At 36.9% G+C, this 18584-nt stretch overlaps 1 protein-coding gene across 3 annotated transcripts in view; it reads left to right on the top strand.

Moving 5' to 3' along the window:
• The window catches only part of creb5b (cAMP responsive element binding protein 5b), a 367885-nt gene that overhangs the window by 277319 nt on the left and 71982 nt on the right, over positions 1-18584 (top strand). The window lies entirely within an intron of this gene.

Below are 18584 nucleotides of genomic sequence, written 5' to 3'. Positions count from 1 at the left end.
TTGCTTCCCATCTGGACATGTCCTTTTCAGTTACTGTTTGCTTTCTTCCCCTGAAAAAAAGCAGTACATGCTTGGGGGGTATCTGTAGTCCCTCATCAGTTTCCCCTTAGTTTTCTCTACACTTCCTGCTCAGACATCACAATAAGGTAGAACAAAGTGTTCCACTGTCTTAACTTGAGCAGACTGGTCCTTAACAGTTTTGTTTCTCTTATGTTATATTATTATTTGTCCTTTTGTAATTATCTTTCAAATGATATGTTTTATTATGTATGTGACATACAAAATGAGTCCTTTCTGCTTCTTAAAAGTAACATTGCTGGTAGGCCTTGGGTATGTACAGATCAATCCTTCACCAGGACAAGGTCACCATACTTTGTAATCAGATGTTAAAAAACAGAACATCAAACCAAGGTTCTCTAGTTTCAATACTTGCTCGAAGCTAAGCTTTTTCTGTTTAGAACTGAGGTGCTTGTGTGTTCGCATTTCCCAAAATAGTCAGGTTAACTAAGAATGACACTACTTGAATATTATGCATGTGCACATTTACCAAAATCACTGGGAAAAAAGTATATAAAATAAAAAAAAACACTACTCATTCTTAGAAGATGTTTCAGTTCATTGTTAAATTTGAAGTTTTATTTTTTTTTAGAATAAAAGGAAATGTATATTGTATATAGATGTTAAAAGAAATAAATAGGGGAATATCCACTTTGACAGCCTTTCCTAAGAATTAAGCATTCACCCGAACTAGGAAGTTCTTTTTTCTCAGGCACTTTACAGCTGTGTGAAGCAAACAATTAGTTCATTAAACTTCTGCATTTCCTATGTTTATAATGATATAATTCAAAAAGTCACCCTTAAAATTAATTTTTACATTTTCAAAAAATCATATACATTTTAAACAGTATAGAAATTAGCCTGCCTTCAGGCGGTTGGCAAGGCCACAACCACAAGCATGTTGGCTGAGGGCAGTCTTCAGCCCCAGAAGAGACCTCCTTGGAGGAGACAGAGTGATCCACAAGCACTTGGAGGGGTTCTGCATGTGACAGTGTGAGAGCGCAGGAGGTCAGTTTGAAGTATTTGAAGGACAATTAACAGGGGGTGGTTGGGAGCACTGGCATAGTAGGCAAGAGAGAGAGAGAGATAGTCTGGGTAGAAGTGTACCATGCTTTCCAGCATTTACCAGAAGGGGCTGTCAAAAGGTCTCATTGTGTCTTAGCTGATAAGTGGCCACTAGCTAGAAAAGCGGCCACGTTGACCATTCAGTTAAACACAGTGGGGACCAATTTTCTTTCACCTATAGATCAGAGGGCAGCAGAGGATTGTTCCTTTAAGGATGTGAGACCAGAGAGCCATCCTTAGAGAACCATGCAATTTGAAGGCTGTTAGGGAGAGTTCTAGTGTTTTCTACAAGGGATTTCAGGCCTTGACTGTAAACCCATAATAGCAAGTCTCAAAACTGGTGTATCGCTACGCAACCTTTTAGTGTAGCGGTGGGAAGAGAATTCTTGTGAAGGCTCAATAGTATGAGAGTGAGAGACAGGAAATGAAATGAAAGAGGCAGTACTTCATTGTACTTGTAAACTGGCTAAGCGGGATACCAGTCTGTCTGGTAGACAGAGAATATAAAAGCTTTTATGGTTAGTTTTCTTTGTTTTTCTTTTTGTGATTTGTATTTTTCTGGATATTTCATCTTTGCCACTCAATAATAATGATCAAGCAAACATTTAAAGGAAATATATTGACTTATAAATTATGTTACAGGCATCAGGCATCAATGTGGATAAAAGGTACATAACACAGAACTGGCAGATCAGCCCACTCCCCAAGCTTTGGGAGAATCTCCCCACCATTAGAGTTGTGGGGATGAATGCCATTAGAACAACAAACATAAGCTCATCTCACAGCTTCACTTCTCCCACTGCACTCTCACATTCACATTTGGCAGTCACACGCACTCCTGTGCTCAGTCTCCCTCCTGCCTGACACATTCTCTGCTGCTTGATCACTTTCTCCAGTAAGCTGACAACTTAGTCGATGGCACCTCCTTTTTAATTCTCTGTCACCCCTGAAAACAATCATCCCAGAAAACCAACACAGTCCTTCTGGAACAGATAATTTGCTGGCACACATAATTTTGCCGCCTGGGTGTTACAAATCAGACTGCTGCTATTCTGCTGCTATACAAATAAAAATAGATTTATTTTTACTTCCTTTTTGTATCTTTTCAAGTGTAATGGGTGGACACTTTATAAACTGAAATAATATAATTTGTATTGATTCTCCCATGTATCCAGTCATTCTTAAAGTACCTAGGTTACATAACCATAATATTTAAAGGAAAAAACTGGAGCATTGATTTCCTAGGAAAATCCCATTTTAATAATTGTGAAAGTGGAATAATTGAACTAATTTCCACTGCTCGTTTTCATTTCTGAGAATATACCTACTCATTAAACGTTTCTGTTGCTTTTTTAATAAACCATCCTTGCCACACTTTCCTATCAAGACTTGAACAGTTAAAATAAATGTAGCAGTATTCTTTTCTATAGGACATGTACTGTACACACTGTACATTATTTATTCCGAAGTTAATACAAAATTCCGTAAAATTCAATCAGTTACTACTGAAAAAAATGTCCTTGTTACAGTAAGTCATGTATTCGTCATATACATTAAATTTAAGATCTTTTGAGAGTGATTTTATTTGCAAGGTAATTATTCTTTTTTTCCAAATAATACAATTCATTCGAGTTTCCTTTACTGCGGTGGGCTGGTGCCCTGCCCGGGAGTTTGTTTCCTGCCTTGCGCCCTGTGTTGGCTGGGATTGGCTCCAGCAGACCCCGTGACCCTGTAGTTAGGATATAGCGGGTTGGATAATGGATGGATGGATGAATTTCCTTTATAAAACCAAAAGTCAGAGCAATAGTTAGTTTGAAAATTAGAAGGCTACATTCATATCAGTTTCTTTATTAAACCTTTCCATATCTGCCTATTTATTGTACTTTGTATTTATATTTCACTCCAGGAGAGAGCTCTGATGCTAGAGAAAGGGACAAGTGTCTCCTGACAAAAAAAAAATTAATCCTTGTGTATATTTCCGTGGAAAAAAAAAAAAATCTAAAAAGTCTATTAGGGTAATTTGCAATTACTAGTAGCACTGTAAATTCTCGATAGAATGGAGGCTTTGATGGAGAGGTTAGTTTTCATCCTTTGATTTATTTTAAAGTTCTGTAAAACCTGACACCTCTGTAAATAGAAAGAAGACCAAACCCTCTTCAAGACTGATGGAATCGTAATTTTAGTCAAATGAATATTATTATTCCCTACAAACCACAAACTAAACAAACAGATGCTTACAAGATACAAAAAATAAAAGAATAGTTAAACACATTCTAAAATTAAATCAGAATGGGTGAGTGAATTCTCTTTAAAAATGTTATTTTTATTCAAGACTTTATCACAGAATGTGATAATGAGAATATTACATTTAAAACAACAAAGCTTGCACCTCCAAAAAAATGACAACAGAAACAAATGTGAAAATCCACAAATATTTGCAGAGAAAATGCAGAAATTTAAAACAAATTATATAATTGGAGAAAAATTTAAAGCCGGTATATAGAATATACTGTAGATTGAGGCTGTGAGAGAGAGAAGAGCAAACACTTGCATTTCTCAGCCCTTCCGATTTTCAAGACGTTTATGTTTAAAGGCAAAAAGAAAGTATACATACACACTTTCCATTTTGTTTTTTCCTTCTATCCACCCTCTTTATATTTGTACAGTATTCATTACTTGACAGTTTGTACTAACAAAGTGATAACACAGAAAAATCTTTCCCGGTTTAAAGAGTAGAGCCCTTGAAGTTCTAACTTTATTAGGAGTTTGCTGTTCAAGGAAGAATGAAATCAAAGTGAATGGGAGAGAAGGGACTTGTCTCTAAATAAGTGTGCAGTATTAAGGACATGTAAGTTAATATGACCTATGTGGTTATTATAGTATTCACATCAATACATAACATTATTATTACTGTATTCAATGGATAATTAAATGCCTGAAATTTGATTTTTCAAATATACAGTACCATATAACTGGCACCAGTTTTAAGTGCATAATGCAATTTGTCATAATGGGATATACAGAGTTGTGCCAGGAGAAATCATCTTCAAGCATAGTACTCACTGTCACCAAGATCCTAACACTGTTTCTGCCTTTGTCCCTCATGAGAAAATGTTCAGGGTGTTTCTAAATATATTTTATTAGTTAGGAAGAAACAAACAATTAAAATACAAAACAAATGTGTACATCTATAAAGTGTGCCAAGCATCAGTTCAGTCTGTGGTCAGTAGTGATCTGTGTTCTTCTGTGCAAATTAAAAGCTTTTCTAATATAAGTTTTTGCAAAACTCATGTGGTTTGATGGGACTGAAGTAGAACTTTTTGGCTTAAATTCTAAGTGTTATGTTTAGCATAAACACTGTACATCAATCGTATCGTAAAATGTAGTAGTGGTAAAATCATATTGTGCCAAAGCTTTTTATCAACAGAGACTGGTAATCTGGTCAGGACTGATGGAAAGAAGAATGATGCAGAATGTAGACAGATCCTAGAAGACAACCTGCTCCCTCTACCAGAATGCTTAAACTGGGCAGGAATTTTGTCATTCGGGACATTTACCCAAAGCACATTGCCACAGCAACAGTGGAGTGGCTTACAATAAAGAAGACTGATTACTCTGAGTAGCATAGTTAGAAACATGACCTTAACCCACTGAAAATCTGTGGTGAGACTGAAACATTGCTATGCAGCGCCCGCTCCCCATCTAGCCTGGCATGGTTTGAGTTATTTAACAAGGAGGAAAGAGTTCCATCGCATGGTATAAAATTAACAGAGACTTATCCACAAAGACTACTTGCCGTATTAGATGTAAGAGGTGGTTCACCAACTACTGAATAGGGCATAGGGGTGAATGCTTACAAACTGAGATTTCAATTTTTGTATTTTACTCTACGGTTCTTTCATTTTCTTTTTCTTTTTTTTTTTTTTAACTGTAACTGATTTTCTATCTTTAACAACTAAGTTCCAAACTGTTTCCATCCCATGCCCTGCATATTCTTCTATATACCACCTCTTTAAATACAACCATTTTCTCTTAACACCCTTTGGGCGCTCACCCCTGGGGGTTGGACAGTGAAGTGCAGTGGGTTGGAGCGCCCTAGTCTTAAAAAATATCTAAGACAAAATACACAGGTCGAACTATCAAAGAACTTACAGTTTGTGACAGTATCTATGATTATAAGCGTGAAAAACAGGAAAGATATATATATATATTTATTCTATAGGCAAATTGTCAAGGACTGTCAAGGATACTGTCACAACACTGTCACCTGAATACTCTGTATGGTATATCACGAGTGTATTACCTAAGTAAATGCACTATTATGTATGACGAGCAGTTGTAAATTACAATATTTAACTAAATTCACCAAACTACAGTTTAGAAAGTGTAATATTTGATACATGCAAATGTTATCTAGATTATTTTATTCAAAAGATTATTTTCTTGGGTATTTATTCATAGCAGGGATATTTTAAAGTATTACAAGCAAAGGCATTTAAATATATTTAAAAAAAATTTTTGTTAAAAAAAATTAAAAGTTTATATAGAAATAAAAATAATGATCTTGTTACACAAAGTATTATGGTTAAATGAAGAAAACTACATATCACCCAAGAGGAAGTACAGTCATCAGCATTGCTAAAATGAGAGAAAATATTTTGTATGGTATTAAAATTCTCCTGATTTATTAGTGACATATATTTTCTCATGTAATCGGGTAACAAGAGGGGAGGAATGGAGTACAAAATATTAAGTAATTGGCAGTGCTCTTTTCTCCACCACTGGAGTAATATCAACCGAATTCAGGCGTACCTAAAACGATGTGTTCATTTTAACAAACCAATTCATGATTAAAGGGAGAATTCTAAGCAATAAAGTTAACTGACTGTGTGTCCCTTTCTCTCTGTCATGACCTTCCCTTCTCTACCCCTTAGCCTTCTCCCAGTGTGGCTCCCAAAAGCATCCCAAAGTGCTTACAGACTAACCCGTTCAGGGTCAGAGGGGGCCTTTGCACAGGGGTCCTAAATAACCTTAAAGCGGCCAGGTTTTAAAGACAGCTCCCAGGCTCCTTTGCTGGATACACTAAACTGTAGTCTCTGTTCACCCACTTTCTACATGAACTCTTTTTAGTCTGTACCATCTGTATCTGTGACCAGCTAATCAGCTATTTGCCACAGATTTATAGGTGTAATTATCTTCAAATTAGTATAAAAACTTTCAGTGAAAGAATTAGGAATGTATAATCATTGCCCTTATATTTCCTAAGTATTCCTGCAGATAATGGCTGCATTTGTGTTAGGCAGCACATTTTCTGACTGGTTGCCAGGTATGAGATTATCCCATTTTGACATGTCTCATCTTCTTCACGGTATATGTTCTTTTGATTGATTGGTAAAGACAAACACAACTTTTTTTTTCCACAGAAATTCTTACTTTAAGTTTATAAAAGATCTTATCTATGAACCTAAAAAAAGATGTAAAATTTGGTTATATAAGTCAAAAGCAGTGGCTGAAGGCAAAATATATGCATTCCAAAGGACGTGTGAATGTCTTCTCTGTTCTTTATTCTAAGAATGATTGTTTTTGTGATGTGCAACTCACTTCTTTTGTTGCTAAGGCAACAGAGAAAGAAAACATAATATTAATTTTAGTTAACTTAAAACTACAGGCTGGCAAAACGCCAGCCCCTAAAATTTTGATTTCTTCTAAGTAATAACATCTAGCTGTAATGCTTCTGTGCACACAGAGAACCTTTTTGTTTTTACTTTAATTTTTTTTTTTTTTTTACATTTTTGACAACCTTACCAGCAAACACTTTTACAATACACTTTTTTCTATAGAAGCCAAATGATTCTTGATATTCTTTTTACTAGTTTAAATAAGTGGAAATTAAATCAGATCTTTCTAAATTTGTAGAATAATGTTCCATTATCTCTCATTATATTTTGTGTTTTTCTGTAGCAGTACAATTTTACAGCCTTTTAAAAACCCATAGTGTGGAGAAAGAACCTTTACATACATAGACTTTATTCGAAAAATGTTTTTTCCATAAGAACTTTATTTCTTAATGCTTTTCTGGGTAGTTTTTGGAAGATGAAGGATGATACTCTTAGATAACAGGTGAAGCTGCAGAGTTAACATTCACTAAGATGATACATATATTAAAAAAGGGAGGAATAGAAGACCCTCATTACAGGACTGTGGAGAGAGAGATGATGTACTGAAACTAAAGGATACTGGGGTGGAAATGCTGCTGCTGGTGAAACTGTTCTAAATTATGTTAGCTTATCTTGTCTGTACTGCGGTGGGCTGGCGCCCTGCTCGGGTTTTGTTTCCTGCCTTGCGCTCTGTGTTGGCTGGGATTGGCTCCAGCAAACCCCCGTGACCCTGTAGTTAGGATATAACGGGTTGGATAATGGATGGATGGATCTTGTCTATAAATGTTGAGAGAAAATGATGGGCCACCAGAGAACTAAGGATCAAGTGTTTTTTTTTTTGCATGTATATTTGCTCCTTCTTGTCATTTGACCTAATTTGTGTAGATGATGAAGGCAGTGTTAAAGGGATTTTTCCTTAAACAAAAACGGATTTCATAAAGAGAGGACGTACTGCAACTCACTCTGTTGAACCTGTTTAGTGAACTAATATGCAAAAACAATAAGTTTGTTAACTTGAAATAATGTTTTAAATTGACTTTTACAGGAACCTTGTCCAGTAAGGTTTGTTTAAGTGTTTCTGTATATGTATTCTGAATTAGCTATCTCTACATCTATACATTTCTATAAGATCTTCCTCAGAGCTATAGTTAGAGTTGGCAGCATAACAGTTTTCTCACATGCAAGTTCATAATAACTTAAGACAGCAAACTCCTAAACAGGCACTATAGGGTGTTACACTTTTCCTTCTGAGTATGGTGTTAAACTTTGTTCTTACACCTGATCACCTTTCTCATCTGTTTCTTTATGTACCTGTATGGAAAAGAAAAACGGCTGCAGCCACAGAGAAACAATGGTGACAATTTGTGACATCACTTCATACTTGCCTGCCAGAATCATCAAGCCAAAGTAACAAGATTCTTCTGAGCCTGGGTTAATTTGTTCCTCCCTAAATCCCTGATACACCCTCCTGGAGTCATGACAGGATACTCTGTGTAATTTGTTACGTCTTGTTGAGCAGACATTGACAGCGGTGCAGATACGTAATGCTGTAACTTCTGGAGAGAATGAATGCCTGGTGGTTACACCCAGTCCAGTTCTTAAATTTGTATATTTTTTGCTGGAAAAGAAACATCTCCCTTTATGTTATTGCTTCAGATACTATGATCTTGGTTCATGTATCTAGTTTGCAGGGAAACATTCTGCAGCAAGGTTATTATAGTTTTTCCTTTTTATATTAGTTTTTATTTCTATATTTTTTCCTGACCTTACTTGACATTTCTATTTTATTTTTATATCTGTTAGTTTCAGTTTTAGTTTTAGTAATTACTAGCTGTTTCCCAAGGCTCTGCCCATGTAGTAGTAAAACAGGACAAACTTTAAAAATCAGTAAAAAAAATTTTTTAAATGTAATTTGTATTGAAAAGAATTTATATTGATAGCTTTAATATCCAAGGGCCTCTTCATATACAATATTTTTAGGTTTTGCTATCAGGGGCGAAAAAGTAGCTGTGATCTCTTTGCCAGAAATGTAAAAAATTAGCAAGATATCTCTGGCCAAATGTCAAACGTTGCCACTATATCTGATCGTGTTCAGCACTGACGGGAGAGCATCCTCAGAGTGGGGAGAAGAGCATGTGGCCATGATATCTCTTTCAATTAGCAGCTACCATCTAAAATACACGTAGTTGAGCTCTCTCTCTCAAAAACGTCAAATATTGCTCCTTAACAATCTCTTGATGATAATGTCTCCTGAACAAACAGATATAGCTAGCTAATTGGAGGCAAGGTATGCTCCAACACGTCATGAGAGGTAGACCGATTCGAATGCAGGCTGGCGCGTGAGTGAGGATGGCCCTGCCCAGCTCCCTACTCCTGAGGTCCTGCCTCACCCTCCCCTCAGCCCGCACCCTCTGTCTCGGATTTGCGTAAATAAATCACTGTTGCAAACGAACTGTGATACTAAGCGCGATGAGAGAAGTCACAACATCAACAGGAATGTTCAAGCAAATTATAGAAAAATCCCGATCTAAATCAGTTAAGTAGTTTTAGCGTGAAAAGCGAACAGACATACAGACAGACATTGGATTTTATATATATGCATTACTATAGAGATAGTATGGTTAAAGAGATACTATGGAGTTTAGTTTTGTGTCACAATCAGATAGAACTGTAGACTTAATGGTTTTGGATATGTTAGTGGAAGCTTACTACACTACATGATTTACTGTCTGGTTTTGTTTTTGTCTGATAAAAACAAGCATAATCAAAACTAGATTCTGAATATTAACAGTTTTATACACTTTTATTATATTTTAAAATACAATTCTGTGCCATTTGTGCTGAACAAATGTGTGCTGATTGTTGGCACATTTTATCTTTTCCTTTTATTGGCCAGGTTGGGCCAATTTGTAATGAAATTTAGGTGAATGTTGCTGTAAATGTCTATACCACACAACATATCTTGCTCCAAGACAATGTGCTTATAATGAATGCCTTCAATATTGCATTCAAAAATATCCCATACTGAGCTATTTTCCACCAGCCATATTGATCTCTGATTCCATCTCGGGCACATACAATGTATAGACAAAATTTTGTAGGCCTGAAAAGATATCAAAAATCAGAAAATAGATACTACTGTATTCTGACAGGTGTGATCATGAAAATCACGGGCAGCTTAGGAAAAACAGGGACTTAGGCTTGAATCAGTGTGTAGACCCCACGTAGCTGTATTGAGGGAAACAAAGATAAACAAGCATGTAGTGTCAAGGTTGGGGCAGTGAGACTTGAATAGCCCATGCATAAGAACAGTAAACCCTCAATGAGCAGCGCAAGAGTAGGTAAATGGAGTTTGGACAGGCACAAAACAACATAGACAGCATCTGAGATTAGGACCAATATATACATTATATAAACCTGTTTTATCCAGAGCAGGATGGCAGGAAACCTAGAGCCTAACGCAGCAGGTTTGGATGCAAGGCAGTAAAAATCCTTAGTATGCAATATGTATGATAGGGCTGATGTTAAGAAAAAAAAGAATATGACATTTCAACTATCTATTTTGAGAGAGAGAGAGAGAGAATTGAAAAAAGGGGCATAAATATTTTAAAACATAATTCTGCTACTGAATTATTTTCATAATATCGGGTATTTTGAGTTGTGAATATAAACTAAAAAAAATAAATTAATAAATATAAAAATAGATTAGTATGTTTAGTTTCATCAATTGGCAGACTCTCTTCGCCTACCTACCTGTAGTTCAGTAGAGACATTGTCAACTCAGGAATTTTACAAGCTTTGTATCGCTTTGTTGTTAAATGATTTTTTTAAAGCAAAACTGATTGGTCAGTAACAATATGCTGATCTTATATGTTAACCTAATCAGTCTCTTGATCAATGCCGTTTTATTTTCAGAAACGATTGTTCCTGTGCAAAGTGGCAGGTGAATTATTGCCAACAAAACGCATGCACCTGAGAAATAAACTGAAATGTTACTCATTTGTGATTTTTCTGTCCATACAGTATAGGTTTTCTTGACCAGCACATTCTGATTTCAGGCATTTGAATTAAATATTAATATACAACAAGCACAAAGAAAGGCAGGACAGTAAATCGCTTTCTATTTCACACAATTTATGCGCCCGCATTCAGCTTTCTCTATCACTGCAAAAGCTGTGTAAACACCGCAGTCCGTCACTAGCCACAGTTCATTGAATAAATATGAATATATGTGGGTAGCTCATGGTGGATTACTTTCTGTTTTAGAGTTAAAGTTACAAGGGTTAAAGACTAATGGCAAAAATATTAATTCAAACATGAAAACATAAAATATTTTTAGTATATTATTATTTTATTTCAGTTAGTCTTTCCAGCTACTTGAATAGTTTCGTTTTTCATTTTGGCTTTGTTAGTTATTTTGTTTCAGTTTATGAAAATGTTTTTTTCACAACAGTTTCAGTTTTGATTTTGATTTTTGTAAAATATAATAACCTTCTCAGGACAATTTCATTACAGATATTCAACTTTTGGTTTTCTTGTGCAGTCCATTGTAACCACACGAGGGGGCCACTGAGCCCCCAAACCACAGACACAATAATACCCAAACACAATTTCAGATTACAATTAAAAGATTTTTATTCATGACCAACACTTTTCCACAGAAGCACTGGTCACAATACACACATACAAATCCCTTCCAGCTGAATTTTGCCCACTGTCTCCCGACTCTGACTCAGTTAAGTGAGATGGGTTCTCTTTTAAATCTGACCTGAAAACTGCTTCTGCTGTCACACCCAGGTTGTTCGGGGCACTGCAACACCCTCTGACAGTATCTAAAGACCCTGACAGGGCTGCGTTTATGGTCTCTAACTACCATGCTACCCTGTAGGTGTCTTAACTGGATTCAACCCTGAGGAACACTGACACCTGTTGTTTGGAGAAATGAACTGCTCCCAGTATACCCATTCGCCCAGTCCATTCATTATGGCCGCATGGCCGGGCAAGAATCCCACCTTTATCCCAGCCAGGATGCCTGTCCTTCCTCCATGGCAACTACATTCTATGGGAAGCATATTTAAAAGATATGTCCATTATAACACAGTTTGTAGTGTGAAGCTTCTGTGCTTTCCACATTCACATCCAAGTTTTGTTAGGATTTTTTTCTGGGTTATATCTCTCTTCTGCTCTTTAAAATTCATTTGGAGTTACTTTGGGTTATTTTTTTTTTGCCATACCACTCTTCCCGCTAGCATGTCTCTGAGATTTTTGCAGTGTGTCTAGGGGGCATACATTCACCAGGGTTATGGCAGGCTTACTTCTTGGTAATTGGTGTATCCATCAGCATGTATTTGTCCACACTTAGCCTTTAAATAATTTCTCTGATCATCTGTAATATTGTTGCTGCATCACAAAAGTCAAAGTTTAACTTACTCAGTATTATCAATTATTTTTTTAAATACTTGTTCAAATAGGCCAGTACTGCTTTGCACTAAATAAAGTCGATGTTTCACTAAATCAGGGTCCTGGGTTTGAATCCAATAGTTAGTTTTTGCCTATGTGAAATTTGCACATTGCCCCATCAGTATTTCCCCAACATCCCTGAAGACATCCAATTTAGGATAATTTGAATAAAGATGTGTACATAAATGGGCCCTTTGTTGGATTGTTGCCCTGTGCTGATCTTTCAAGCATATTTGAAAATGTTGAGTCATTGAGTTGAGGTTTTATTCAAGTCATTGAAAAGGGCAAGAAACTGCCACAAAAAGAAGTAGAGCACAAGAAAAAATATCAACTGTTATAAGCTGTGACAATTAATCACACGAAGAAGTGCATCCAACCTATTTCCTGCAACTGATCTGTGCTGGTTGTGGCTCTAAGGTGCTAGGGAAATGACCTTATTAATATGATAGAACTTTGTTTGCAATGATACATTACATGAATGGAAAAAACTGTTAAAATAACAATGAAGTTGACAGGAAAGTAAAACAACCTGTTAGTTAAATAATTATGTCCTTTTAACATAAAATTAAAGGAAATTAATTAATTAATATGAATCAGCTAGAATTAAAAAGGCACTGCAAAATCCTGTGTTTGAATCATGGCCTGCATGTGGAATTTGCACATTCTCCCTTTGTCTCTTTGTATTTTTGATTAATCCTACAATCAAAAGTGTGTGTTTAAATGGCACCTCTCAGTTGGCCCTATGTAAGAGGGTGTGTGCAAAAGTATACTCTGTGATACACTGGCACTCCATCATGGTGTCAAGTCTTATGATTGATGATGCCAGGATAGGTATAATACATCTACTGTACTTTAAGTAGTAGACGTACAGTGACATTTTTATATACCCATTCAGTTTCAGTGTCAGCAGCTCAGTGTTTGTTAGTAAAACTATGCTGTTATCTTTTATGGATTTAAGAGGGACTACATCCTTCTCAGGTTTAGTACCTGCCCACAAAGACACTGTGGAGCTTATGTCTACCATTATGATAAAAGTTTATTTTATTCTTTATTTTATGTGAAGCAAGAAACTGTGTTAAGAAAGAACACTTGGGCAACAGCTTATGTCTACCATTATGATAAAAGTTTATTTTATTCTTTATTTTATGTGAAGCAAGAAACTGTGTTAAGAAAGAACACTTGGGCAACAATCACAAAATCTAACATAACATGCAAGGCAAAAACAGGCCTCCACAAACAGTACGTCCACAAATGTACTGCCATCATCTGCAGCTTGTCAACACAGCTATATAATAAATACTGGTTTATTGGCTGTTGAGTCTCCACAATGGATCAGTGCATTTTATTTAAGTAGTAGCCTTGCTGTTGGATCACCTGGTTATCAGATTTCACCAGTGATCTCCATCTGCCTGGCCCGGTTCTAGGGGTGGTTTCTGGTTACCTTTTACCGTAAATGTTCCCTTTCTTACATAAACAGTCATATGGTCAATTTTGGATCACTTTTGGGTCAATTTTGGTTAAATAACCTGAGCAGGAGTATAAGCTATTATAACATAGTTCAGTGGTTCCCAGCAGCATGCAAGCCCCTAAGTCATGCCAAAATCACAATTCTACTAAGGGATAATAGTAAGAAAAAAAAACTTTTAAAAATGATTTTTAATAAGAATTTTTAGACTTGAAGAGAAAGAAACCAAAGTGGATTCATTTTAGACTACATGGATTAAAATGTTTGTCTGTGATGCATTTTTATACCCACATAATCCAATTGAGGATCCTTCTTAGTGTATGTTTATCATATACTATAATTCATATAAAGCTTAAAACATAATTGTGATGCTTCATTTGTTGTACTGCCGGTGTTATTCCTGCTCGGCATTCGCCTGACGCACCTCCACCAGTGCCCATTAGGTCAGCGGTAGGGTCACCACTGATAATTTCACTTCCTACCCAGTACATCCCCTGGTGTGGGGGGGCAGTAGCCAAATGGGGGCATCTACCCACTACTCCGTAGGGTTGGCCTTAATGTGGACTTCTGCCCCAACAACTATCTCCTCCACAGCCACAACTAGTAGAGAGCCTTTTGTACCTCCTCTGCCAGCTTTTTAATGGCCTTCTGTAAGTTGGTACCAGTCATTCACATAGCAAGCAGAAGCCAGATTACTGATTTAACCCATGAAGCCCATGCATCTGACCTCCACTGGGTAGACAAAAATCACCCAGCCTGTCTGTTTGCACACTGCTGCCAACTCAGAGTGCTTGAAGCGCTTGTACTCATGTGCTACCGGTAGTCCCTCCTCCCAGGGGATGTTAAGTTCGATGATGAGGATGTTCCTGGCAGCAACAGACAACATTACAGAGTCTGGTCTTAATGATGTTTGAGTGATTTCTGATGGAAAAACCAGCTGCCTATCCAAGGCCACCCTCAACTCCTATGTTCCCCTGGGGTCAGCACTGACTGTGACTTTCCTGTTACTGTTTTTTGGTTGGGTCTCAGCTTGTTTAACACATAGAATGTCTGTGTGATGGAGTTCTGAAACATTATTTGCCACCATTCTGCACCTTTCTAATAGCTCGGCCAACTTCCTCAACACCAAATTATGCTGCCACCTACATCGCCCCTATGTTAATGCTACTTTGCATCCCGACAAGATGTGCAGGAGACCTTTGTTGCTATTGTTATACAGTGGGCACTTCTTCTCACTCCCATACCATATAGCAAGGTTCCTAGGACAAGAGAGACTGTCATATGTCACCCTTATCAGGAAGTCTGGCCTTGCCTGTGGTGTCTTCCAGATTTTGCCCAGCCAAAAACTGTAGATGTATAAGCCTCCCATCATGTCCATACTCCTTGCTGGCTCTGGGACACTGCCTAAATGAGATACCGCTCATGCTCCACTCGTGTAATTTCCTCTACAACCATATTCTTTCTCTTCTCCTTTGTGGCTTTCTTCCATACCAGTGTAGGTTCTCCTCCAGCCAGTCCTACTCAGCTGTCTTGCACTTTTCCCAGGACTTCCTTGTGATGCAACCTACTGATGGCACGACCAACCTCGGTCTGTGCCCTCCACTTGCACCCTTTGCCGATATTCACTTATGCCTTCCTATCAGGTGGTCCCTGGATTCCCTCAGTCCTAGCACCAGACAAGTTTCCTCCGGTTTGAATCCGAGGCTGTCTGCCTTCAGTAGCAGCCGCAGGGCATTCTTGCCAAAGTGACCTGTAGTGGAGAAGCAACGGGGCAAGCCACTTGCTGATGAAAAAGTTAGCTATGCAATCCATCCTGCTTACAACTATTGATGGTACCTCACTTAATATTATATTGCAGTTATTATATGGTTAATTTCTGGTTTCATTCTTAAAAAAACAAACAATTGTAATATGCTGTCCTGTAATAACTGCAGAATCCATAATCCCGGTGTTACTAGATATAAAATTAATTCACTCCCCTGGTATGCTTTGGGGACAGATAGCCAAATTAAATGTACTTGAGACTAGATATCATTACAATATTTGATAATTCTTAGTGACTTATCTGCCCCATTAATTATAACCCATCTATTACACTGTTCCTATTGTTCTTAAAACATTTTTTCAATTTATGCAAATTTTCTTGATTCATTATAAATATATTAAAATGGATGCTGTACTAAATTCATTGGGAAATGATTATATACGTTGTACATCATTTTGCCAAAAAATAATGTTTTTAAATATGTTTCAGTATTTAGTGTGTAATGCATTATTCACCACCAAATGTAGAGAGAAGCAGGTCGAATCTTCTTGTCATGTAGTAAGTGCAACTCATTTTTAAAGAAGTGTTTCTCCAGGTTATCATGGCTTAACTTGTGCATTACTTCTAAAAGACTTGTCTGGATAGCTTGGACAGATAGAACGAGCATTTATTGATTACACAGATCACTAGAGAGTAGTAAGCTTCAGCAGTAAGTGCTGTCTCTTGTGGTGCCTGAGTAAATACTTAATGAGGTAATAAGTATTTCAGTGCCTTCTCTAATGAACCTTTTTACTAATGAAAACTTGGGGGTGGGGTGAGTAACATTATGGGGTTACATTATCGCTTTAGCACAATACTTATTTGAAAGCCTAAAAATTTCTGTCTATGATAAATAAGAAAAAAATGCCTACATCAATAATACAGTGGATTCAATACGTTTTTAGACCCCTTCACATTTTGCTATGTTGCAGCCTTGTGCTGAAATCATTTAAATTCATTTTTCCCAACATCAAGCAGCTCTCAATACTAAAAAATATAAACATTATAAAAATAATATTTGTATTTTAGTGTATTTTACTGATATGCTATAGTTCAAAGCTTAAATGAAATAACTTTCAAAATAAGCACTGTCAATTTGCTGTGGAGGTCTGTAGAAAAACTTTAGCATCTGTATTTAAGAGAGAGACCAGTTTTAGAGCTGCTTCTTGAGGAAAATAGATAGTGAGACATAATTCAATATTTTGGAAACATTTCTTATAGCTTCTTGTAAAACAATATTATTAAATCAGATACTTTTGTAACATTTTTATTGATTTGTCCTGTTTGCCAGCAGTCTGGACCAGAAAATGTTCGATTACTAGTAACACTTACACCTCTGCTCCTCGAATACAGGTCATACATGTACCTTTCACGAAACACAGGACCCCGGGGCACTCTGCTTAGGTTGCTGCAATGTTCTTCCCTGTAATCTGATGTTGCCGGAGCTCAAGCTCAAATTCACCACCAACTTTTTGTTTGTTTATGATTTTCTGTTTCACTCAAAGTGTATGGCTGTTGCTTGTGATGAAAATGATCGGTCTGTGCAGTGTGCTTCACAATGCTTAAAGCTTGCCATGGTTCTTTTCCTGTCGGCAATAGTGCATACTGTGTTTTTCCTGTCAATGGCATATGCCACTGTGCATTTTGTATCAGATGCGCACGCAGCTACGTTTTTTATGTCAGTGGTGTGTGCCACTGTGATTTTCCTGTCATCCACACCTGAAGCCCAATTTCATGGATGAGGTAACTCACATTCCAATTCATGGGTCATGTTACACATATGACAGTATAAGTTGTTGAATGAGACCAAGGTTCAAGGCCCCGGGGGTTTATAAGTTTTTGCGTGACAGATAGACAACCCTTAGCATTTTTATATATAAACGGATTTATAGATTTTATAGCATCTAAAATTTTGGTAGTGCAGGAATGTCAGGGTTATTAAAGAAACTTAGTAAAGCCCAGTATTTACCCACTGTTGACATAAATACAATGCTTCACAGTAAGTCTTAAAAATGTTTAATTTTAAATTATTCTATGCTATCAACTACATATTTCCTTCCTATTTAGACTAATCTAATTTGTCTTGCATCCATACTCATAGTATGAATCATGCAATTTAAATACAAATAGTTCAGCATTTTCATGAACACAATTTCAAACTCTGCCTGCTCAATAAGCTGTTTCTTGATAAGACTGGAAGTAGGTAAATGGTCGTATTTCTCCTCAAATACTGAGACTGTTGTGAGCCTAAAAAGGTTGTCCTGAAGTGCATACATTTTACTGAATGAGGAAATGAAGACACAAAAAGGGGCTACATTGGTCAAGAAACAGGAATAGGGTCTAAATCTGTACATCTTAGAATCACCACAGTGTGCAAAAGTCATAAGTCATAGATAAGGCTAAAAACTCCAATCCGTCTTAACACTAGAATCCCTGAAGCCTACGAAAAAACTTGTAATCCCGGCCCACCTTAAATCCATTCACACCTCTCCATCAGCGTCTTTTGTTTTGTAAATTTGTTGATCAGCACAAGCAGCCTAATATCCCATCCTCCCCACTGCCAGGGTGCAAAAAGATCACCCAGCTCAAGTCTTAATTATCTGCGTGTGAGGTCCTGAGAGTTGCATAGGGTAAATAATATATCATTATTTGGAACATATGCATTTCATGTGTGTTCCGTGTCTACAATGAAATGCGACAAACGCAAGAAATGTTGAACAAATACCTGAAATAGAAACTTTTTTCATCTTATAGTACTAATGACAAAATGTTGACATGGAGTATATATTATGCCTCACACGCAGATAAAGAAGACTTGAGCTGGGAGAACTTTTTGCCAGAGATGAACTCAGGTGTTGGTTATGGGGGAGGGGTGGGATAGCAGGCTGCTTAAGCTGATCGACACATTTACGAAACAAAAGACACTGATGAAGAGGTGCGAATGGATTTAAGGTGAGCCGGGGTTCCGGGTTTTTTTTGTAGGCTTCAGGGATTCTAGTGTTAAAATCCTCTACCTAAAGAAATATACAGGTACATAATTTGTTTTTAGAACTTATCCATATACAGTACTTGGACA

This window comes from Polypterus senegalus, chromosome 15, assembly GCF_016835505.1.
Source record: "Polypterus senegalus isolate Bchr_013 chromosome 15, ASM1683550v1, whole genome shotgun sequence".
In the NCBI taxonomy this organism is placed as follows: Eukaryota; Metazoa; Chordata; class Cladistia; order Polypteriformes; family Polypteridae; genus Polypterus; species Polypterus senegalus.
Note: the sequence above shows the minus strand (reverse complement) of the source record. Positions and strands in the feature narration are given on the sequence as shown.